At 44.1% G+C, this 25,562-nt stretch overlaps 1 protein-coding gene and 1 pseudogene across 1 annotated transcript in view; both read left to right on the forward strand.

Annotated features, from left to right (window-relative positions):
- ROR1 (receptor tyrosine kinase like orphan receptor 1) overlaps positions 1-25,562 on the forward strand; it is a 469,887-nt gene that overhangs the window by 263,809 nt on the left and 180,516 nt on the right. The window lies entirely within an intron of this gene.
- On the forward strand, positions 13,299-13,399 carry LOC142437675 (small nucleolar RNA SNORA36 family; annotated as a pseudogene).

The raw sequence follows: 25,562 nt of genomic DNA on the forward strand, positions 1-25,562 counted from the left end.
CAGATGCCCACTCATAGTGACCCTATAGGACAGGGTGGGACTGCCCCTGTGAGTTTCCAAGACTGTAAACTGTGTACAGAAGTAGAAAGCCGCTTCGTTTTCCCACAGAGCATCAGGTGGGTTTGAACTGCTTACCTTGCAGATTGCAGCCCAGTGCGTAACCAGTCCTCAACACAGATAGGTGTTTTTGAAGGTTAGTTGTCGTACGATCTGAGGAAAGGGTACTTGTTCTAAGTCCTATCTCCACCTGTAAGTCTGGGTGTCGATGACCTCACCTTGAAAAAGGTTTTCTCAATACTTTCTCTGGCTCCTTTACCCATGATGAGACTCCAGTGCTGTGCAATACAACATGATAGCCACGGCAGCCTGCGGCTCTTCAATGTTTAGTGGTCCAAAATGAGATGCAGTGTTAAATATAAGGCATACACTGCATTTCAAAGGATACATTTTGAATTTACAAAAAGAATGTAAGGCATTTTAATCATTTTTATACAAATCACACGTTGAAGTGATAATACTTTCCTATTAAAATGTGAAGGTATTTCAAAAAATTTGTGGAAAAATTCCAATTCTCTTTTATTTTAATATTTCCATGAACTTTTTGGAACCTCTTTGTATATTATTAACTTTGATTTTGCCTAATAATTTTAATATGGCTACTAGACAGTTTTACATGACACACATTGCTCCTGTTTGTGGCTCACATGGTACTTCTGTTGGATAATGCGGCGCTAAAGAAACAACAGCTAGGACGTTATATATGACTCCTAACCTTGGTCTCTTCTGTAGCAAGATGTTTTCATATCCATTCTGGCTCCAAAATCCTAGAAACTCCTTTTTATAAAAAGAAATTATGTAAAATCCAATTTTATATATATATATATATTAGGAGGTTTCAAAAATTATGGAAAAATGGAAATATGTTTCCCCATGAATTTTGAAGCCCTTTTGTGTGTGTGTAAAATGTACATTAAAATTCACTGCAGTTGAAATGATACTGACTCATAGTGACCCTTTAGAACATGGCAGAACTGCCTCTGTGCGTTTCCAAGACTATAATTCTTCATGGGAGTCGAAAGCCCTGTGTTTCTCCCTTAGAGTGGCAGGTGGTTTCAAATGGTTAAGCTTACAGATCTCAGCCCAATTTGTAACCACTGTACCACCAGCGCTCTTCACAGTACATGAAGGAAGGACAGCAGTGGAGTCATTGAAGATGTCAGGAAATCCAAGTTTTAGGTCAGCAGTTGGGGAACAGAAACAGGCAGTAGAAGCCAGCTGCTGCCCCCATCCCTCAGACTTCATTTTGCCGGAGTCTCCCTCTAGCAATGCTCCAACCACATCCACTTCCAATAGGGTCTCCCAACAAGCCAAGCTCTTCCTGCCCAAGGGCTTTTTTCAGTTCCGTTTCTTCTACCCAGAATTCCCTTTCCCTTATGCTTTGTCACCTTTAGTTTTTAGCTTAATCATCAGTTCCTCAGAAAAGCTTCTAAATATCCAAAGTTAATTATTCTCCTTGTTCAATTCCCTTTTCCAGTACAGCTGTTTTGTTCATTGTTTTATTGAAGCCTGTTCTAAGCCTGGTGGCAGAACTGGGTAGGAGCTCAGTCAGCTGGCTCTCCTGGGAGAAGTTCTTGTCGGACGGGCTGTGTCTGCCTCCTCCCTCACCAACCACAGACTTGGTACCGAGGCCCGGAATCCAGCATAAGAATGTGTGACGTGGAAACAGATTCCTCTTCATCCAAGCAACTCTCCTTGTGAAGCCCATTTACTTACTTGAGGAAAAGGAACCGTCAAGGCAAAGACTTCGGAATTCTATCATAAAATAGGAAGAAATCAACCCTTCACAGCCAGTCTTGATTCTTGAACGCCTGCTGGAAGGAGAAATGTGTGTCACTGGTTACCGTCACTGGAGCGGAGAGGGGTGGCCTCACCACCCCGTGGTCTTGCCTGCCAGTGGTTTTAGTTCCAGCTCCTGGTGCCTGTTGGCAATAGAAAACCTGGCTCTGTGGGCAACAGAGGGCCACGGCTCCATCTTCCCGGTAACCACTGCGCTGTGGAGACAGAGAAGCAAAGTTGGAAATGTTTATACTCCTGTTTTCCCCATTTAGAATTTGGGTAGAGATTTATCTCCCTCCGATCGTGGCGCTCAGATTCCTTACTCCCCAGGCACCATTTTTAGTAATTCCTGACTAAAACAAGGCACATTTCTTGGACTCATAAATAACCAGGAAGCAACAAAGACGTGGCATGTCTTTCCCAGGCCATCTTCTTGCCTGCTTGCCTGTCTTTCCGCCTGTGTTTAAACCAGCCTGCTGAGGTGGCCTTCTACGGCCACTTGAGAGAGGACGGAGCAGGTTAGCCCCAGGGCTGTGGGCGCTGGGCTCCTGCACACAGGGGTCGCAGAAGGGCCTCTTCTGGTCCTCAGCCTAGGCCTTAGGGCCACCCCATTGTTGCTTGCAGACTGAGAAGGAACCCGGGTGGCCTGGTTAAATGCCCAGCTATAAGCCCAAACAGCAGCTGCTCTACGTGGGGGTGGGAGGGTGGGGGTGGGGTGGGGTGAGGGTGGGGTGGGGAGTGTGATTTCGCGTAGCTCACACCTGTGGAACCCCCATAGGGAAGCTCTGCTCGGCTGTCACTGAGTTGGAACTGCATCTTGACTTGCAGACTGTAGGTGCTTTTCAACACGGTGGCCTCTTGGTCATATGAGGAAGCACGGAGAGCCGACAGAGCCCTGCACCATATGACCCCTGCTGCTCCGATCCATGAGTCCTCTGCCTCCACGTTTGCTTGTGGTGCTCTGGAGCAGCGTTCTCAACCTTCCTCATGCCGCGACCCTTTCATACAGTTCCTCATGTGGTGGTGACCCCAACCTGCAGAAATATGTTTTCTGATGGTCTTAGGTGACCCCTGTGAAGGGCTCATTCTACCCCCAAAAGGGCTGTGACCCACAGGTTATCCTTCAATCCCCAAAGCGGTCGCGACCCACAGGTTGAGAACCGCTGCTCTAGAACAAAGGTTCGACAGAGTACGGGTCTGGAGCTATTCTGTGGCTTTTTTTGTAAGTACCTGTGCTCGGAAGTAAAACTGAAAACGAAAACAGAACTATCATTTCATTTATAAAATTTTAAAGGATTATTATTCAGATAATAGTGATGTCATTTGTTTTTTAAAACAGGATTTATGGCTCTCGAAGAATTTTAAAATTGTTGTGCGGGCCAGGATTGGCTCTTCTGTTGCAAAAGTTTTCCGGCCCCTGTGCTGCAACCAAGCTAGCTATTGTTTGTCATCCTATTCCAGGCGTCCGTGCAATTGTTCCCCACTGTGACGAAAATATCCCCCTGAATCCTTTGTCATCCTGAAAGGTGGGCTCAGACCTCCCCACTTCCAAGAAGCCTTGCCTGACCCCACCTGTCCTCGTAGGGAGATGCATTTTCTGTATGGTGCTCATGCTAGGGGGGGAGGGAAAGGGGTGCTTTTTGCGTATCCCCTTCCCCCGGCCCATCTCTTCTTTCCTCAAACAAGGAGGATTTCTTGAGCATCTTCTTTGTTTCAGCAAAATTCTCAAGGATTCTAGCAGGAGGACCCACCAGAACGAGCTCTGTGGAAGGTCCTTTGGGGAGGGGAAGGAACAACTTCCCAGGCTGTGACCTCTTGAGATCAGGAATTAGATCTTAGTTAGGCAGTCCTGTGTGTCCAAGCCACAGGACAGTTGTTTGAATAAACAAATGAATGAGTAGGTGGTAAAAATCTGAGCATTGACACTAAAAGGATTTTAGAGAAGTCGCCTTCAAATATCGATGGGTACAGAACCTTTCGGAGAGACCCAGCCTTTTTGTAGCAGGCTAGACTCTAGGCCAGGGGTTGGCAAGTTTTTGAGACATAAAAGCTAACCCTGTCCCTCACAAGAATTTAAAAATGAATCGAGAGCCATAAACATATTTTTTTAATAATTGAAATCTCCCTTATCTGAATAATAGCTTTTCAATGAAACTCCAATCATTTAATAGTTTTGTTTTCATTTTCAGCTTTACCCCAGAGCCGCATGTATCTACATACTGACAGCTAGTATGGCCCGCCAGCCACACGTTGCCGACCCCGGCCCCGGGGCTCTGTGTTTTCATCAGTGTCCCCAGACAATTGTGACGGACGCGAGAGGCTGAGCACCAACGACAGACCCGTCGTCCAGAAATTGGCTGCCTTTGGAATCACCTGGCTAGTTGTAAATCATATGGATTCCTGGGTCTTTTGTCAGCCTTCACTCTGTACTCTAATTTTGTTGTTGTTATTATTCTGGGTGAAGTCTGATTTGAGAGGGTTAAAAGCTCCCCAGGTGGTTTTAATGTGCCACAACTTTTGTGAACCCTTGCTTCAATGTTCCTGGAGGCTCCTCGGTCCTGTTGCTCACCTCTCCCCATAAAGTTCTGACAGGTGATTTGTCCTTGTGTCACGGCTTGAAAATCTCTTTGTTTCTGGGTGTAATTTTCGAAGGGAAAAGTACACAGTCACTATCTGTCTGTCGTTTGGTCATAGTGTCGCATTACTCTTATGCTGGCAGCAATGCCATCGATGTTTTAAATACCAGCAGGGTCACCCATGGTGGGACATCTTAGAGGAGCCTCCAGTCTGAACTAAACCTGGAAAAGAGTACCTGGTGACCCCTTCCTGGTAAACACAAACACACGCGCGCGCACAAAAGGCTCCTGAAAGCCTAATGGCTGGCAGGGGAACTTTGCCTAATACAATACAGAAAGATGAGCCCCTCCGGTTGGAAGGTGCTCACAATTCACCAGGGTAGAGCTGCCACCACAGAGAAGAGTTGATCTTAGTAGGTGGATGGAATAAAACTGTCAGGACCTTCATTGCTGATTCAGTAAGACTCAGAATGAGAAGGAACAGCTATAAACATCTATTAGTAATTGGAATAGGGAATGTGTGAAGAATTCATCAAGGAAATTGGAAGTTGATAAGGGTGAAAGTGAATGTTTAAAGGTCAATATTCTAGGTATTAATGGGCTGACATGGACTCTATTGGTCAGTTTCAATCAAACAATCATCTGGAGTACTATAAGAGAAATGAGAAACTGAAGCGGACTGGGGTCCCATTCAAAAGGAGCGTTTCAAGGTCAGTTCTGTCTGTGATACAGCTATACATCTACAACTAGTATAATACAACTATTGCTCAGTTAATTGTTAATGCAACTATTACTCTGATCTATGCACCAACCACTAAGGCTAAAAGTGGAGACATTGAAGATGTTTGCCAAGGTCTGCAGTGTGAAATCAGTCAAACACATCATCAAGGTTTCCTTGGTAATAATGGAAGCCTGGAATGCCAAAGTTAGAAACAAAACAGAAGCCTCCTTAGTTGGAAAGTGTCGCTTTGGTGGCAGAAACAACCATGGACCTCACACGACAGGATTTTACAAGACAACTTGTTTATTCCAAGTACCCTTTTTTCTTTTTAATTTTTTTCCAAGTACCCTTTTTTCAACAACATAAACATCAACTGCACATGTGGACCTTGCAAGATGGGATACATGGGAACTTCAAATCATAAAAATTTTCCATGGTCTTTTTTCCCCAGAAACTTTTTGATACCCCTTCATACACAGAAACCAAACTGACAATATCTGTGGAAAGAGATGATGGAGAAGCTCATTATCATCCATTAGAACCAAATAGGGAAGAGACTGCTAACTTCCCACGTGCAAGTTCAAGTTGAAGTGAAAGAAAAGTGAAAACAAATCCACAAGAGCCAAAATAATGACCTTGAGGATCACGCACGGATAAAGAGACTCTTATGAACTGATTTGGAACATTGAATGCGAATGGCTGAGGTCAAGGGCATCATGCATGAAGCAAGCTAGGGTCATTAAAAGACAGGAAAGAAAGGAACAAACTGCATAGCAGAGACTCAAGCTTGCTGTGGCACCTAGAGAAGCAAAAGGGAAACAAAGATGCGATGACGTAAACGAGCTGAACTGGATGTATCAGGGGACCTCAGAAAACTAAGTATCATAATGAAATGTGCGAAAACCTAGAAAACCAAAGAGAAAAACACACTCTGCATTTCTCAACCTGAAATAAATGAAGAACGAAGTTGAAGCATGACTTGCCGTTTGTATTCTGTTGTTGGCTAGCCTCAACGTTGATGGTTTGAACCCATCAGTAGCTCCTCGGGAGAAAGAGGAGGCCGCCTGCTCCTATAAAGATTTATAGCCTGAAAAACCCTACCGAGCAGTCTACTCTGGCCTTTCAGGGTGGCTGTTTGTCAAAATCGACTTGATGGTGCATAATAACAAATAGAATTCTTTATTTCATTTACTCAAGAAATGTTTATTGGGTCCCTGCCTGGGGACTGACGATGCAATCATGAAAAAGATAGAAATACTCTGGAATCTAGTGCAAGAAGTGAACCTTTAAACAGTGACTTTTACAGCCATACATTCAAAGGCATTTGCGTATAGCAGGGATAGGGCTACCCAGGAGAAGCAGACACATAAGTACCCAGGAACAAAGGATTCTTACAACCTCCTGGCCTAGGCCCAGCTCCTTGCTGCTTGAGGTGGGGTACAGTCCGCCATTCCTTCGGGGGGGAATTGAGTCACTGCCACTCCAGTTTTGCTCTCTAGATCTTCTAAGAAAGGTTGGTCCACCACAGGGTAAGCCCCTCTTTGGACCCCCAAAGAAGGGAACCAGTCAGGCCTCCTGTAGGCAGTAGGCTCTGCAACCCATTACGGACATCATTCTGAGGCCGCCCAATGTCGGGGAACTGTTTTTAGACAAGGTTGGAAAATTCTGCATTCCTCTGCCAGGCAACATTTCCTGTAGGGCCACGAGAAGCTCGCTAATCATCTCTTTAGTTGCAAACGATATTACTTCAGGGTAGTTCCTGTCAAGGCCCCATACTTAAATATCTCTTTGCTTGGGTTTATTCCATCAAATGTTTCATTTGCTTTGTGGGGAGAAAACTGCCCTGAGCTTAGCTGGTTGAGCAGTTTAGGAAGTTCGACTCTCCATATGCCTGAGAGGGTGCCTAGCCTTGCTCCCAGTTGCTGGAACCCAGACAAACTTATTTTCTGTAAAAGTGACTGTGTTTTCTTTGGCCTGAAGCATCTCCCACCCTTGACTTGGAGGGTGGTTGTGTAGAATGCAAACTGACCTGCAAGAATGTCCTATCCAAGACCTTGATTTGTCTGCTTCAGAGAGCCATGTCTTCCAAAGAGATCCTTTCTAGAACCCCAAGTTCAGTCCCTCCCACAACACTTGTATTTACCAAGTGCTGACTGTGCGCCAAGTGGTGGTGACACAGTACTACGATACAGTGGTGACAGCACAGTAATTCTCCCTCATGAGTTACTTTTTTATTAAAACCAGTTGTCATCAAATCTACCCTGATTCACGGCCACCCCATATGTGTCATAGCACAGAGAGCTGTGCTTCACAGGGTCTCCATCAGCTGAATGGAGTTCCTTCCATGGTACCTTCGAATGGAAATGGTTAGCAGCCGAGCATCTTAACCATCTGCACTGCCCAGGGATGCCCAGTTTTTGATTGTCTGAGAAAATCCCTGGCTGCAAAGTACCATGGTAATTAGTCTTTCTTGAATTGCATCTCTGTCCCAAGTGCTGGGCTAGACATTTAGTGAGCCAGATAAACCTTGTGAGGGTGATTGGCCATCTAAGGTGCAACTCTAGGTCTCTCCCCATGCAGCAGAAAGGAGAGTGATAGAATTCAAAACATAATGGGAAACACTTAGTCCACTAAATACATCAAGCAAAATACATCAAGCAAACATGATGTTTGCTCTCTACAACACTGAGACATGAAGAACTAGACAGTGCCCATCTACCATTGCCAAATGCTTTGAGAGGAATATTAGAAGTCCTGGCTGGAGTGGAAGGATAATGTGGAACAAAACTAAAATTCAGCCTTTCAAGTCTGTAATTTTACACCAACAAATGTATAGCTTCCTGTCCCGGGATGACTATACACACCAGAATTTAATTAATGTTGGCTGGTTGTGCGCGCGCACACACACACACACACACACACACACACACACACACACACAGGGTCGACTCCTAAACAACTCAGCGACAGCTAACAAGTTGTTTCAGTTAAGTGAGATGGTGTAATATTTGTTCTTTTGTGATTAACTTTGTTCAGAATCATCTTTTCAAGGTTCATTCCTGTGGCAGTATAAATCAGGACTTTATTTCTCTCGATAGCTGAGTGATAGTTCATTTCAGGTAGACAAGGGAGAATCAAAAGTATAGCTACTGGGGACCCAGTTCATGCATGCAGGGGCCTATTTCAAACAAAGCCTGTTGTAGCACGTCACTCTGATGAGTGGGTGGCTTCAATCTTATTAGGGTGTTCACCTTAAACTTGTTAGGGTGCCTGCAAAAACGGTCCGATTAAAACAGTGGTTTTTGAGAGAATCTGCAGGGCCACATAAATTCAAGGCAGAGAAGACTTAGAGATCCTTTCAAAGGAATTTAATCTTATGGAAAGCTATAAGAACTATAATAAAATTATTTTTAAAGGGGGGGGTATAATCTGAGCCCCTTAAGAATACCAAAACTGCTGTTTTTGATGTAGTGTAAATCAAAGAGCACAGAATTCCTCGGAGCAGGGTGAGAACGCTGGAACTACCACCTCCAGAATTGTGTAGTCCTAGATAGAGAATATGCCAAGAGACAAAGACTTCATATTGTGATCTTTTTGTTTAATAAAGGTTTCTGTGGTTTTGTCGTAATACTTGGTGGTTTTCTCTCACACATCCCTTTTTCTACCCTTAATCAATTCATCTGTTAATCACCATTTAAGTTGGTTCCCACTTTTAGCTGTAGAGAAGTGTCCCAAGGCACATTGGGGTACTTGTCTGTTTATGCTGCTAATTTCAGTTCTCTTGAGCACATACGTTGGAGTGCAATTCTGGGTCACAGGGTAGCTCTGGGTTTAATTTTAACTACCAAACTGACTTCTGCGATGGCCATTTGTATTCCTACCAGCAATGCGAAATATTCCAATGTCTTCACATCCTTGCCAAATCTATCTAATGGGAAAAAAGCAGTCTCTTGGATAGTGTGCTAGAGTAACTGGATTTACACATGCAAAGAAAGACATTGGATCCATACTTCACATATGAAGCTAAATCAAAATGAACTAAGATCTAAAACCATAACACTCTAAGAAGAAAACATAAGGGTACCACTTTGGGACCCAGTTTACAACAATGGATTCTTAGATATGATACCAAAGCACGAACAAAAAAAAGACAAAGTAGGTAAATGACACCTACTCAACATTTTTGAAAATTGAAGGGCGTTCTCAGCAAAGCGAGGAGACAACCTGTAGACTGGGAGAAATGCTTTGGTAACCATGGAGAAAATAAAGGTCCAATGTCATATTTTAATACCAGTAATCTATCATGAATTTTTTTTCATTTAAAGATATGTATGCATTGCATTGAGCTTTAGACTTAAATGACAAATAGCCCCTGAAAGGCATGAAAGGCGTAATTTTTTAGATAGATGACTTGGTATATTAACACCTAGATGTCATGAGGTTGTTTTGAGGCTTAGAAGAGCTCATGTCTGACATTGTCACTTCAGTATTACTAGCCATAGAACCACCTCTTTCTCTAACTAAACAATTCCCATTCATTTTATTCTCCTTTTTCCCAGCTTGATTCCCAGATTCTTCCACCACAAAAGAATATGTCCTTTAGTGAGTGTATTTACTCCAGGTGGACCTGACCCATTCAAGATGCAGAAAGACAGGCTTCCTCCTTCATTTTGACTTTATTTCTGAAGTCAGAACTCTCAGCCTCTGGTTAACTTCATCTTATTATCAGTTTCTGATGAGTTTGCAGTTAATCAAAGCCTCAGTGAATTTCTCACAGTTATGGTCATTTATTTGCATCTTCCCCTTTCTCAAACTTGTACAACCAGTATTTTGTATCTCAGTACTCACTATAAGCTATTCCTATTACATTCCAACATGTTAGATTTGCCTGTTATTTGATACTATCAATTAGCACACTCATCACCTTCCAGCTTCCTGTCCTGTATTAATTTGATTGGCACTGTGATATTGATGGGGCCATTGGCTGAGCAATGTGTGGGCAGAGCCCACCTCATGCCTATACGTGGGGAGAACTGTATCTGGACTGCATCTCTTACTGGCGTGTGTAGTTCAAATCTTGTTCTCAAGAGACTCAAGGGCAGTTTCATCATTTTCATGGCTCTTGTAACTTATTAAAGCTAATATTTGTATTTTCTCTATTATTTGACAAGTGTCTTTTTGTCTATGAGCCAGACATTGTGCAGAGATTAATATGTGTCTGTCCTCAAGATGCTCAGAGTCCAGTGGGAGAGATAGACTAAAATATGCAGTGTGTATAGTAGAAGGAGCCACGAGGTTTGGGACATAACTTTTCAGAGATGCTATTTGAGTTGGGTATCATAGGATACGTAGGGGGTTGCCAAACAGGAAACTGCTCAGAGGCCCATGTTTTAGATATAGAATCCCAATTTTCAGTCCACATGAATGCCATTCTTTCTCATACTGTTCTTCTCCAAACGATTGTCTCTGCCCTTGGCATTCTAGGAAATACAGTTTCCTATAGCATTCTGGAATACTAAAAAACTGAGAGTATGCATCGTCTTTTAGCTAGAGGACACTTTTAAGATGTATTCAGACCATTTGGCATTTTTATATAACTCATATCTTTGTAATCAGCATTAATTAGTATGATTATTTCTAAAATTGGTCTAATCCATTGTATTTTTTAGGAACTATGAACATTGTTGTGCATATATCATCTCTTTCTCCCATTAATAAGCCAAGGGTTTTCTCTCAGAGAGATTAAATAACTAGCCCACGGTCACATAGCAGGTAAAGCAGCAAATGTAATTCCAATGCCAGGCTATTTCTCTTTCCTCATTTTGATCAGTTGATCAGTATACTACAATGTTGGTGCTTATATTCCTCTCCTCCATGATCTTTATCCATTGCTTCTCTTTTTGAATTGCATTTCTTAAAGTATTTCATACATTTTTGCTTCTCCGTGCTTTCACGCATGTTGGTTATTCTATCATTAACTTTATGCCTCACCAGTTCTTTCCTGCTCTTGAATCCCCGACTCAAAATTCACATCCCACGAGCCTTCTTGGTTCTTCAGGTGTATATAGTTCCTCTCTCTTTCTCCTTCACAACAATGATGTTTGGCTTGTATTTGATTTGGCTGTTTTTACCCTATGTGAATTACAAGGTTATACTTTTTGGAAGTTGATACCTTGCTTTATTAATTCCCTAATTTATCTGCCTACAACACTAGAGGATGTACTACACAAAGGTTATTACATGAGTCATTAGTTCTGAGGAATGGTAGAGGCACTCTGATGGGCTTAAACTGGAGAGAAGATTCCTATGGGCTACCCTCAAGTGCTGGAAGTGATGCCTTGCAGAGGAGAGGGGGAAAGGTGTCCCATGATTCCTAAGAAGTTTAGGTAAATGGTAGGATCCCAGTGCACAGAAGATATTTATAATTCTTGAAAGGGGGGTGAGGGGATGTATGCTTATTGATAACAAGAGCTATACTGATACTGAATATGCATTATTTCCAGTTTCTACATAGTCTTATGTAAAATTTCCAAAACCAAAGTAACCAGGGAATAAAAGACCTTGTTAAAAATCTCTTTTAAAAGTCTATTTCCTGGGCTCATTTCTTTCAGAAAGACCAACCTTCCTTTCCTTAGGGATCTTGAAGCAGACTAGATAGCCCTTTCTCAGCAATCTTCTATCAGGAATGCTCTGGAGGTATTGGTATAACTCCTGGTTTTCTTCAATTTCTAAACATTTCTAAAACAGCCCTTCTCTCATCCTTTTGTGGAAAAGATGTGTTATGAAATTATTCCCCAAATCATTACAAATTCTCATTACATTGTCTCATGTGGTATTGGTCCCATCAGATAGTATTTACAAAGGAAGCTGTTTGGAGGACAGAAGTTTGGAATTATCCAGACTAACCAAAATCCATTTGCTCCTGGCCAGTCTGGGCTACATTTTCAACAAAGGGCTACTCTGTTATGGGATAAAAGTGATAATGTGCATGAGCTGTCACTCGACTTTCGAAGACAGATGAATGAGGTACTTAGCCTTGCTATCCCAATTACATTAGATGCTGAAGGTAGGTCCCCACAGACTGGGCTCCCCAGAGTCAGCTTCTAGGGCAAGCAGCCAATGTGTCGAAGCAGCTGCTGTTTTTCTTGGGTGATTCATATGTGAAAGTGTCTCCTCAGTACGCATTTGGGTCATCTTGTTCTTCGTCTTGGAGCCAGGCTCTTATCATACCAGAAGTGTCTCCTTGGACAAATACGCCCGTTAGAAAGTTAATGAATGCTTCAGTTCATGGATCACCCCTAACAAGCAACCCCTTTTGGTCCATGGCATCCAGTGTTTGGCTCCACTGGTTTTGTACTTAGCAAAACTGGGATTTAGGTTCAGGAGCGGAAATGCATTCTGCTGTGGCTTCAAAGGAAACTTATAAATGATCAAGCACCTGCATCTTCTCAATTCAGATCGCGTGTTTAGTTCAGCAGCTCTCTTCCATGCCGGGAGGCCATTGCCGTCATTACACACAAAGCCTTTGCTACTATGTGTCTAACTATAATATAATTGCTGCTATCGAGTTAATTCCATCTCATGGTGACCCTGTAGGCCAGGGTAACACTGCCTCTGTGGATTCATGAGGCTGTTACTCTTTGTAGGAGTAGACAGTCTGCATGTGCTTTACGTAACACTTTGGCATGTGTTACTAAACTCTTTTCTGTTCTGCTCCATCCTGCTCCATCATCCCCATCCCTGATCCACAAAGATGACAACATCTAATCAGGAACCAGTTGTTTCTTTTCTCTTTTTTGGCCCTATTATATTTCTTTCTCTCTCTCTCTCTCTCTCTCTCACACACACACACACACACACACCCTGAAAAAACATCACAGGTGCCCTCTTTCCTTTTTTTTAATTAATTAAAATTAAGTTGTTCCTGGATGAGGATTGCAGAAAAGAGAGAATAGCATTTTTTGAGTATTAAAAAGGCAAAGTCAAATCTCTTGAATATAAAAACCCCATACTAGACCCACTGTGATAGAGTTCATTCTGACTCCTGGCAACATTATAGAAGGTTTCTGAGACTGTAAACCTTTATTGGAACATAGTTTCATCTTTTTCCAGTGGCATTGGGTGGAATGGAGTGGTAGTTTTGAACCCCCGGCCTTGGGATCAGGTGTCAAAAAATTACCTGGCAACTTTGAGACATTAAAACAGGCTTGGGAAAATGATTGGGAAGAAAATATTATTTTATTCACTTTGTTTCCAGTCTACATTAAAAAGAAATTACCTGGCAGTGTCACCATAGCTCCTTTTGGATATAAAGTTGGCACTATTTTGGAATCACTTAGTCTAGTCTGCCAACAGTCTAACCGACATGATCTGGAGAAGTGAATTGAATCAATATCAAAGATACATTTGTGCAGAGGTGGGGCCGGGACCCATTCCCTCAGCCTCATTGCACAGCCTTGGAACCTCACGAGTTCTGGGAAGTCTTCCAAAATAGCCACAGAGAAAGACTGTGTAATCAGTGACATCAATGCTTAGAGGATGCTCTTAGGGCAAATGTGTGTTTCTTCTTTAATCACAGTCCTATAGCAGACCTCAATGATTTGAAACCCACAAAACGAAACCTTCAATTAACTGTCATTGTCTTCAGCATGTAACTCGTAACAAAGAAAATGGGAAAGGTAATAAAATCAATAAGGGGTTTATATGAAGTCACCAGCCACGGTAGAACCTGCACCTCTCGTCCTCCTGTGCGCGCCCACCCCGGGAAACAGGCTGTGTAACATTCATAAGCGCAATCACAGTCATCTCTCATGGCTGGCATGTTGTTGTCTTCAAAGTGATTTTTCCGGTTTATGATTGCATTTTGAGTCAACAGGACTATAAAGAGTGCCTGGCAGGCATTCTTATTCTTAGTCTACAGTTGAGTAAACTGAGACCCAAGGTTTGACAGCTGGCAGGGAGCCGACTTGGTGTTAGAGGCCAGGAATTCTGCTTGTGTTCCTGGAGCCACGCAATGTCCAGTGGAAAGGTTTAAAATGGACATTTAGCATATTATACTTAACAGTAGATGAATGCATTTTTTAAATATTTTCAACAACTTTGATTCTTGAAGTGTTTGGTTGTTTCAGCTGAAAGTAAAGCAGCTGAAAGAACAAAGCAAAGCATCCCCCCCCCCCAAATAAGACCCTCATAACTGTCAAATCTATCCTGATTGATGGTGCTCCCATGTGTGTCCACATGGAGCTGAATTCTGTAGGGTTTTCCATGACTATCATATTATGGAAGTAGATTGCCAGTACTTTCTTCCTCGGTGCTGCTGGGTAGATTCAAACCACCAACCTTTAGGTTAGTAATTTAGCACAAACCATTTGCACCGTCCAACCAAAACCAACCCACTGCTTTATCAAGTCCACTTCAATTCATAGGAACTTCTGCTAGGCTGGGTAGATTAGAGAAACAAATCTAGAAACGCTCATACATAGGAAAGAACGTTATATACAAGAGCAATTGAATATTGAGAAAACATCCCAGGCCCATCCAGATCAAGTCCTTAAGTCTGGGATTAGCCCATGTGTCTGATACCAGTCTATAAATTCCACTTCAGACTCATGCAATGCATGTAATGACATTAAATGCAGGAAGACCACAGGCCGGTGAGTGGAAAGTCTTGTGGATCCAGTGGCAGTGGAAGCATCTCAGCACTGGCAGGGGTCTCCATGTGGCTCCTTCAGCTCCAGGGCTCTAGCATAGCTCCATGTATCTTGTCAATGGGAATGTCTCGCAAGAAGTGAGTGTGTGTCCCACCTCCAATGAGCTATTTATCTCCTTAGTGTCCCCAAATGAGGTCGTCAAGCTTCAACCTGATTGACAGTTTAAACTCCACCCCTTCACATTGACAACAGATTATGTAACTACCACAGAACTCCAGAGGGTAAAATACTGTTGTTCCTTAGAATTTCTGAGTCTGTAAATCATTACAGAAGCAGACAGCCTCATCTTTCTCCTGTAGATCAGCTGATGGATTTGAGCTACCAACCTTGCAATTAGCAGCCCAGCACTTAAAGTGCTACATATCCAGGACTCCTTTTGCACCACCAGGATCCTCACTTAGTTATCAATTTGGTTAACTGAAGTTTTGCTTTATGATGATATTAATATTGACAAACACTTGTATAGGATTTTTATTACATCAAAACTCCAAATTCACTCCGAGTCAATTCAGACTTAAAATGACCCTGTAGGGCAGTTTAGTACTGCCTCTATGGGTTTCCAAGACGGTAACTCTTTACAGGGATAGACAGCCTTTGCTTTCTGCAGTGAAGAAACTGGTGGGTTTTGAACTGTTGACCTTGCAATTAGCAGCCCAGTGTGTAACTACTATGCCACTGTTATTTTTTTATTTTAAAAGTAACCAAATTTATTGAGACTAATAAGTGCTAAGCAGCATTTCATCGAGGAGCCCTGTCGACTGAACAGTTAAGCACCCGGCAACCGACTAAGAGGTTCACAGTTCAAACTCAGCCAGAAGCTCGAGGAAAGAAAGATCTGGAAATCTACTCCTATAAGATGATGGACTGGAAACCCCATTGGAGCAATTCTATTCTGTGACAGGGGGGTGACTAGTCATCGACATCAGCTCCATGGCATCCGACAAGTGCTTGTCATACTCTGTGTCGTTTATTCCACCTAACAACCCAAAACAGCAGGCATGAGTAGAGCCTAGAGGTTTACAACTATTGACCCAAGGACACGTACTTGCTAGGACACTTGAACCCAGGCCCACCTGCTTCTTTCCCACTGCTCAAACAGATGGAGTGGTGTATGTCTTTCTACTTACTGTCATCTCTAAATCTTACTTATGTCATTTGGGCAGCCGAGGCAGTGTCCAAATGCGGACGCCAGTTGACTCATAGTGCGTTTCTTGAGGGACTTCTAAGTTTCACTCTGAAATTCTGGCTGGAAATTTGATTCAGTTGCTGAAAGTAGAAGAAATACAGCTTTCATGTTCATGCACAATTTGCTTTCTCATTTTCTTTTATTATCCTGAGACTTACTGTAAATCATACTTTCCCATCAGTCCTGGGGGTTCTGATTATGTTCATGGGGTCCAGCTAAGAGCAAGGGCAGTAAATTACTGCCACTTTGTTTGAAAATTTTTTTAGCCACAGTACATTAGCTGCTTTTGTTTGCTTTTCCACTGGTGGTGCACACATTTTTATTGGAGTATTTGTGTTTCTTAAATGTCTCATTTATGAATAATGTAGCTTGCAAAATGGAATGATTGGAGGAAAAGATATGGAAGAGACTTCCCCGGTTGGCATCTGTGAGCAACTCTCCAAAGATTTTAAAGGATTTATATTTAAAGTGAATGCCCTTCACCTCTCTCTCACTCTTGCTCTCTCTAACACCCACATGCAGTCTCTGTCTTCTATTTTCTTCATTGTACTCCATTTTCCCACAAGCATTTTCTGAGTAATGACCAACACAGAGGATAATATCAGGTAACTACCAAGAAATACCGTCTCCCAGGCTTCTCTCTGTATTTTTGTTTATTTGAAAGATTGATAGATCACAGGGTCAGAGGACATGTTTTATTGTAAGTCTCTGTTCCAAATTTCCTGACATTTTTAGTTAAAATATTATAATAATAAGGCCTTTAAAGGCCAAATAAATAAATAATAAAATGGGGATAATAAGAACCAGATCCTAAACTGATTGTCAAAATGTCAAAAAATAACTACATTTCCTTTTATTCAATGGCATCAACCTTGAGATGCCTACCTTTCCATTGACTCTCCCTAATAGCTTGGATTGATTCTCTTACTAGCCATCCACAAATAGTTTGTCTAGTAAGCTGATGTCAAACTCCCCAGTAGCATTCAGTAATTGACTAGAAGCATTTGTTTACATTTTCCAAGTGATGTCTTTTAGGATAAAGATAGTGGAAAGTAGTGGAAAGGAAGCCCTGGTAGGTGCTAGCAACCTGGAACCTACAGGGTTCTCATGTGTTGACCTCATTAGCATGTTCATAGGACCCTTATAACAATGTTAGAACAAGAGGGTGCTCATCTGGCACCAAAATGGGTGTGAACACAGCTTTGTAGGAAATTGGTCAGGTTTTCAAAAGTGACTTTGGAAACACTCTCAACGTGCATGAAGAGGAAACTTATGTACATAAAGCTTCATCCCTTTCAGTAATCACACTAGCATTGTTACTTCATGCTTTGGGGCTTTGTGACAGGACCTTTCGGGTGGCCACCCACTGTTTAATAACTGGCTTCCAGGCTCGGTGTGACGCGCCCCATTAGCAGCCATGTTTACTGTAAATGGCCCTGTCCCTCAGGCAACAGTTGACTGGGTCAGGGAAAGACACCTGATCCCAGCTGGGCCAACCAGAATCTCTTCCCTGGAAATTTGCAATAGGGATTCCGAGATAAGCCATTGGTGCTTGTGAGTTGCTTGTAGTACAGGGCCGCGTCATCACCTTGAAGACCAGGGAAGGCCCATCGTCTGCCTTGTGTGCAAAGAAGCCAAGAAAGCTGTTCGGCAAAGAGCGAAACATCAGCAGATTCATAGAAGCTGGAGGGAGAGCCCTGTCGTTCTTCACAGCAGCTTTCTGGTTCCTCTTCTTCCTGCTACTTCTGGCCATTCTGTGAGAAAGCCATGCATTCTGGGATAATTCTTTGCCTGCCTCCTCCTTGACCTTTCTTCAAGTCAGCTTGAGTTAGTTTCTATCACGTTACATGTAATCAGAGAGTTTTTACAAATGCAGGTTGAGTCTCTCTCCCTCGCTTTGGTTGCTTGATTACAGAAATGACCGAGTAAATCAACATATATATGTTCATACTCACATTTTGGTCTTCCCAAAGAATTGAGCTGGGAGAGGACCGGAGAGCCTTCCTCGTCTCATACAAAATCAGAAACGAAAAACTGTAGATGGAAAGTATGTAATTTACCAGCATCACACAGCCAAGATTCTGCTCAATTCTCAGGCCGACCAGTGCTCTTTCTGGTCTGACTCTGTGTGCATTCCATCCATCCATCCATCCGTTCAACAGATAATATGTTGAGTACGTTCCTTCCTGATGACAGCTCCTCTCTATCTGCCTGAGTGAGTTGACTGTGTAGAAGAGCAAACGTTGTTCATGCATCTTGTCACATCATTCCATGGGACCCCCTCCATCTCGAGGGCATTTTGCTACGTTTGCTGGTATCATCTGAGTGAGGTCACCCAGAATCTTCTAGAGTACACACCATCATCCATTATCTGTGCCTACACAGTGGCACTGTTTTCTAATAACCAGGATAACATGTCCACATGCTCCCCTGGAAGCCTCTGTGAACTGTGTGCAAAATATTATTTTCCCTTTCGAGTGCAGAATCCGTCACCTGGTTAAGTCTTTAACAAGCATCAACTCTACCTTGGAGCTCTGCTGACTTTGTAAGTTATGTGTGGAGCTGCTAAGTGCAAAGTCAGCAGTTTGAATCCACCTTTGGAAGAAAGATGGTTTCTACTCTGTCCTGTATTGAAATCAAGTCAATGGCAGTGAGTGGAGTTGAATTAAATTGAGTTGAGGTGGTCCCTCCGCCAAAGAGGCCTGGTACTCTACTTCCTAAAAATCAGTCATCTCCCATTTTAAGGAGGACAGTTGACACGTGTGGGTCACCGTGAGTCAGAACTGACTGGACAAGCAACTGCTGGCTGTGGGGTGAATTGATGGTGGTGAATTTATCTCATTCCCTAAAATCTCAAATGGGGACTGTGATTCGGTTCCTGTTGCTAAGTAACAGACACTTTGGCTTAAAACAACAGTAATTTATGATGACTCTCTATGGCAGGGATAACTACATGGCTCTTACGTAGAGTCTCCCGTGGGGCTACAGTCAGGGCGTCGGGGTCGGGGTCATCTGGAAGGCTTCACTTCCCCATCCACACAGCTCATGTCTGGTTTTGAAGGGTCTGGAAAGGCTGAAGCTCCAAGAGCATCTTTTTCTCTCAGTGAGCTCTCCCTGTGTTCTCTCCACCTGGTGGGCGCTGGGTCAGCGGACTTCGTGCACTGTAGCTAAAGGCTCCCAGGAGACACCGGCAGAAGCTGCCTGGCGTGTTCTAACGGCACCTCCGAAACGAGTCACTGTGTCACTCCTGCAACCGTCGCTATTGACGTTAAACCGTTTCGATCAGCCTAGTCACTACTTCTGTACCCATTAAGAATGAAGTCCTCCCCCTTCCCCTTTCCCCCAGCCCCTGGTGACCACTAATGTGCTTTCTGCCTCTGCATTTCATGTAAGTACGACCATAGGACACTTGTCCTCCAGTGCCTGGCTTATTTCACTCAGCATAATGGCGAAGCATGTATCATTTAGACAGGGATTGGCTGTCCATGCCATGAGCCTTTGCTGGTGTCACTTCTTTCTCCACGGAATGCCCTCTCCGGCACCTCATTTTCCTCCAGGCAGACTTCCCTGGAGAAGCAGAGCTGGAAGGGTGCAAGTGGGAGGGTAGTAGAGTTCCACCCCAGAATGTTCTCCAAGAGTTTTCTTTGAAAGCAGTGTTAAGGCATTATGTTAACATGCTGATGATTCGGATCATCAAGAAGAGGTGCCACAGGGCTCCTCAGGGGGTTGGATACGTGTAATGCCATGTTCCCTTGTCAAAATGATTAGGGGGGCGTGATGGATATTTATTGGGCAGGGCCCTGGAATTCGAAACATCCTGCGGTATGCAAGGTGATTTTCCTACCTCAAATGTCAGCCATGTTCCCTTTGACAAATCCGATGGAGAAGCTGGGGGAGCTGCAATGTGGAGTCCCCCTGCCCTCCTGCTCCCCAAGTGGCACCGATCTGGCTATCTCACATGATTTCTCTACCTCTGTCTCCATCAATGCCCAGCTCCAGCACCTCCTCCCTCAAAAACCTGAGCTCAATTTTTACAACCAGACATGCTTACCTCCACAGGAGCATAAAGCAGCATTTTTCTTTTACCTTCTTTTCTACTAATTATTTTTCTAGGGTTGTTTTTTCCCTCAGTGTCCTGTGGGGTCCAGGAGATATGGGGGAGGTTTCCCACGCAGTGCCTGCCTAGCTATTGAGTACATATGTGCTTGGTTTCTTTCCTTTCTCCTCCTCCTCCTCCTCTCCACTCCCCCACTACCCCAGTGCTCAGTGCTCGCACCTTTCAGCAAGAGGACGGGAAGCCTGGGGTTTCTCTCCCCGCTCCTGTGCTCTGGATCTTGCGCACTCTGCCCGATAAAAGGCAAGGAGCCAGCCCGGGCCCTCGGCCACCATGGCCTGTTTAGATCACACACGCCCTCTCGCTCCTGAACAACTTCAACACTCAACATGTCGACTACCCACTTGACTTGGTTTTGTTTTGTTTCGTTTCTCGCTCTTTCACTTCTGCTCTCAAAGTAGATTCCTGGAATATCTCTTCCTGCCTTCAACATCTTAACAGTCTTCTGAAAGGTGAAGATCGATCGCATCTCCTCCTTTTTAACCATCCCACGGATTGCTAACAGGCATCTCTGTTGGAAACCCTGCTTTGACCCTGGCCCAGAAAGCCAGCAGAAGCCATGGAAGAAAGACCTGGTGGTTACTTTGCAAGAAGCACCCCGTTTCCTAGAACAGGCAGCAGAGCAGGGACAAGGTCGGATTGTTGAGGGAAAAGTAAAGGCCAAGCCCTCTCACTCCCCACAGACTTGCCAGGTGCCAGGGTCTTTGCCAGGGTCTCGCCTGAGTGATGGTCACCAGCCAGGGATGTGGCCGAGTCAGCAGATTCTTTCCGCTTTTGAAATACAACAAACCTGGCACCATGAATGGAGAAGGCAGGAAAGAATGGTTTGCATGTCCTTTCATGTTCCCCAAAGTTTACATTCTGGGAAAACCTGAAACTGGAATGTCAGCCTCAGTGGAATCAGCTTGGAATGTTGACCGACTCGGGTCCTGTTCAATCAAGATGTGACTTCAGGAAACCGAGATGGTATAGCTGTGTGGTCCCCCCAGGAATAGAAATTCTTTGGCCAGAATGACAAGCTTTTATTTTGAAAGCCACCCGGGCTCCACTTAGCGCTATCCAATGCTTGAGGATTTATTATGACTGGACAAGCCGCTGCCTCACAGAGTCAGAGCCGGGTAGAGAAAATACACACTGCCGTGCTCTTTGAAGGCCCTGGATGTGGCTTGCTTCTTCCAGCCCCGGGCTCTGTAGCGGGGCAGAAAGCACACTGCTGAGTTTCCACAGTGCAGAAGCCACCACAGACAGGCTTCCCGCTCGAGGCTCCGGGGGGATGCTGACGCTGCAGCGTCTCCCCTTCATGGGATTGAAATCACAGAGATGACTTATGATGTGTTCTGTTTGTGTTGGCCCCAAGCCCATTTTTCAAAGGTTTGTATCTCATCCATAAAGGGGGGAAATGCAGTTTTTTAGGTTGCAGCGTGGCATGCAGGCCCTAAGCCCACCAGTCAAAGGCTTTGCTTTTATGTTGTTTTTAGGTTCAAACTTCATATGAAGTTATAGCGAAGCCAGGGGATAACTGGTGGTTTGCTGTTACTGGGGTTGGTTTTGCAGAACGGGGAGAAGCTGTCGCTCTGAAACATAAAGCTTCGCTGGTCACTGTGCTCCAAGAGTTCCTCCGCCCATGAACTTATTCATCCTCCCAGCCTTCAGCTGAGAATGGAGGTTTAGTTTTGCTTGTTATTGCTTTTTAAAGTACCATTTTAGAAGCAGGCTGAGTAAAGACTGAGCAAGTCAGAGACCAGGTTGGGGATGTGTCTCTAAGACACCGGACCCAATTCTCAAGGTGGAGAATTTCCTTCAGAAGAATTTGACTGTATCTAGATCAAGTTCGTTGTCCTGAAGGTGAAGTATGTTTTTGCTTATATATTCATCTTGCCTCTGTAGAGTCTTACTGATATTTATAAATTTAAATAAAACATAAGCAGGTAATATACATGAAGTAATAAAATGGTAGCCCCAAATAATAAAAATGATTGAAAAATTTCCCCCAAATAAATTGGATACTAAAACCACAAAAGCTTCTAACAAGAGGGAGACAAAAGTGGCTAAAGTAACCTTGTTGGAGTTTGCCAATGATCCCATTACATAAGCCCGGGTGAAAACAAAGGCAGCCAATGATCACAACATCTCTCGCAACACTGTAAAAGGGGTGTGTGCGTGAGGCAAGGGGGCGCGGGGGATACTGTCTGGGGCTGAATAGTCAAAGAAGTCCCCAGGGACCAAAATCATCACCATCAAGTTGATCCTAACTCATAGTAACCTTGTAGGGAAGCCTAGAGCTGCTCCATCAACTTCTGAGACTGTAATTCTTCGTGGTAGCAGAGGCCCTTCAACAGACCAACAGGGGGATTTGAACCACTGACCTTGTGGTTAGCCATCCAATGCTTCACCACTGTGGGCCCCAAGGCTCCTTAGTCCATAAGCAGCAGGGTGTAAGATCACTGAGAAGGGGATACATTAGGAGAGGCTAAGGGTGTTGGATACAGCTGGGTTCCAACGCCAGCCACCTGGAAGCCAGCTATACCCCCAACCTAGATGCATGAAGACTTGAGTTCTCATGAAGACATTAGTGTTACCCAGGACCCACCCATCTCTTCCCTTTGATTTTTGAACCGTGATGTCCTCTAGTCAGGCAGCTTTGCTCCTTGTCATTGTATCTGATGGAGAGTGTTGGGAGTGAATCTCCGAGGAAGAGGTCTGTTTTGGAGAAGTGTCAGAAATGCGCATTGTCTCAGTGTTGACTTCTCAACAGCAAATGAAGATCCTAGTAGAAAATCCTCATGGGGATTTTTCCCAGAGGAAAGGTAATTACAGGGCTCAGCAGGAAGTCAGACAAGGATCACCATGGTCAGGAAATGGCAGCTATAATCACTGTAGCCAAGGGTGCTCCTGTTGACGGCACAAGACAGTTGGTACTTCGGGAAACATCAATCAAGTAAACTAGAATGTCGAGGGGCAGGGCCCAGATATCAGTTTGTTTGTTTCTTTCTTCCTCACAGAAGGTTGGGAACCTCTGACTCTAATTATAGTTCCTGTGGTGAATGGTCTAATGATTTAGAGAGAAGATTGGTTCATTTCACCCACCACAACCCACGCTCCCACCCCAACACCCCTATTGGCTAAGTTAGTAGGTTATAATTAATAGCCCCATTTAACAGCTGAGGAGCCTGAGGCTTAGCAAGGTTGACTATTGTTCTTAGATGTGTCAGGTTGGCCCATGATGCCTGGTCGTGTACCAACCCCCTATCAGTTGGGATCAAATGTTGTGATTCACAAGGCTTTCTTTAGCTAATTTGTGGAAGTGAACCACCAGGCCTTCCTTCCTAGCCCATTTTAGCCACGAAACTTCACCGGTCGGTACATCACCGGTCTGTACTTGTTCACAGTGTCCTAGCAACAAGGCAACCTCCACTGCTGGACAGGTAATGACTGCCGGGGGGGTGTTGACTTCATGGAAGGCAGGAATTCTACAGGAATAAAAGGCACAGTCCAGAATTGAGCCCAGACAGCCCAACTCCAGGGCCTGTGTCCTTTTGTTGCTGTGCCCTGTTGTATTGCTGTGTCCTGTTCTGTTATTGTGGGAGGAAGGCCAGATTTGCTACTCCTGGGAAAAGTGACAGGCTAAGAAACCTACAGGGGCATGTCTCCCTTGCCCTATAGGGTGCCTATAGGGGTTCTCAACCTGTGGGTCATGACCCCTTTGGGGACGGGGTCAAACGACCCTTTCATAGGGGTTGCCCGACTCATAACAGTAGCAAAATTACAGTGATGAAGTAGCAATGAAAGTAATTTTGTGGTTGAGGGTCACTACAACGTGAGGAATTGTGTTAAAGGGCCGCGGCACTAGGAAGGTTGAGAACCACTGGCCTAGAGGGCAGTGAGTCAGTTAAGCATTCCATTATTATCAATAGCACCCCCAGTGGGACTCTCTAATGGGAACCAGGCTCCAGCAAGTGGGTCATTGATGGTCTAGGACTCCAGCCTCACCTTCTGCTGACTGACTTCCCACTCCTGCCCCCATCCCCCAGTGCCTGGGACTTCCCAGCAGCCCCGCATCCGATAACAAACTGTGGTTATTCAGAAGTCCCTTGCTATTTCGGCTGATTTTTATTAAACACAGCTTGTGGCTCCAACTCAAGAATGCACAAGCCGATTTTGATTATGCCTTGCATTGAGTTTATTAAGATAAAAAAATATGTCCCGAGATAGTGAGTCAGAAGTATTTACGGTGAAGTGTGCTGAAAGTGAATGTAGGTTGATAGCGTGGACAGAATGTTCCCTCAAAGTCAAGTGCGATGACCTAACGCTGTTTGGCAGTCTTCCTTTATGTTTAGCTAAGCATTTTATTTCATGCCGGGAACCTCCACCCTCTTCTGAAAAGGACTGGTCATGTAGGAGGCCAGGATTCTGGCATGTGCCGCTTTTGATACAGAAATCCGGGCCTTGATCCTGATTGTGACTGGCTCCTCAGACTGCCTGGCTGGGTTGCCATGGCAAAAGCCTGCTCCAGGTTGTCTATCTCAGTTTCTCTCACCTGTCAACATGGGCAGGAGACTTGGCCCCGCCTCCCTCCGCCAAGGAGAGGTGGGAGGGCCCTTGGAAATGAAGTAATAAATGTTGGGAGGGATTTGGGGATATGACATCTTGACAAGCGAGTCAGTAATAAATGGGGTGTCTCCAAAGCTAATTTGCCCAAAATACACTTGAGCCTTCAATTTACTTAATCAACCAGCATTTATTAAATGTCTACGAAGTTCGCAATAACACATGGCGTGCTGTGGGGGAAACAAGAAAGGAGCAAAGGAGGAAATCGAGTCTCAATTCCCAACAAGCTCATAAACTACCTTATTTTCTCTCGCAGCCCACTTTTCAGGCTGATTAAGCGTCGGTATGAAGGATGTCTGGGCTATATTAAAAAGCTCACGCCGGGCGGTAACTTCCAGTTCCGCCATAAGTAACTCGTGGTGATTCAGTTGTTGACTGTACTCCGCGGGTAGTGTCATGTGGTAGGTGGGCTCATGGGAAGGACAAGGTCATTCTAGTCCTGCCCAAGGCGGGTACAAAGGACAATGGAAGACTACAATCTGGGATCATTGGGACGCTGGACTTGAAGAATATTTGGGAGTCTGGTCATTGGGATTCAGAACCTTGGGTTGGAATACTGGCTCTGCCACTTACTGACTGGGTGGCTTGGCAATTACTGTATATACTCGTGCATAAGCCGAGTTTTACAGCACATTTTTAATAGGGTTGATGTGATAAAATTAGGTGCCTCAGCTGATATTCGGGTCAGCTTATCCTCGAGTATATACAGTATTTGCTCTATTTGTGTCACTGTTTCCTTATCACTCCAATGAGGGTAATGAAGGTGTTGACTTCATAGGGTTATTTTCAAAATTAAATAAATGAATGTGTG

The sequence above is a fragment of the Tenrec ecaudatus genome, chromosome 1 (genome assembly GCF_050624435.1).
Source record: "Tenrec ecaudatus isolate mTenEca1 chromosome 1, mTenEca1.hap1, whole genome shotgun sequence".
Classification (NCBI taxonomy): Eukaryota; Metazoa; Chordata; class Mammalia; order Afrosoricida; family Tenrecidae; genus Tenrec; species Tenrec ecaudatus.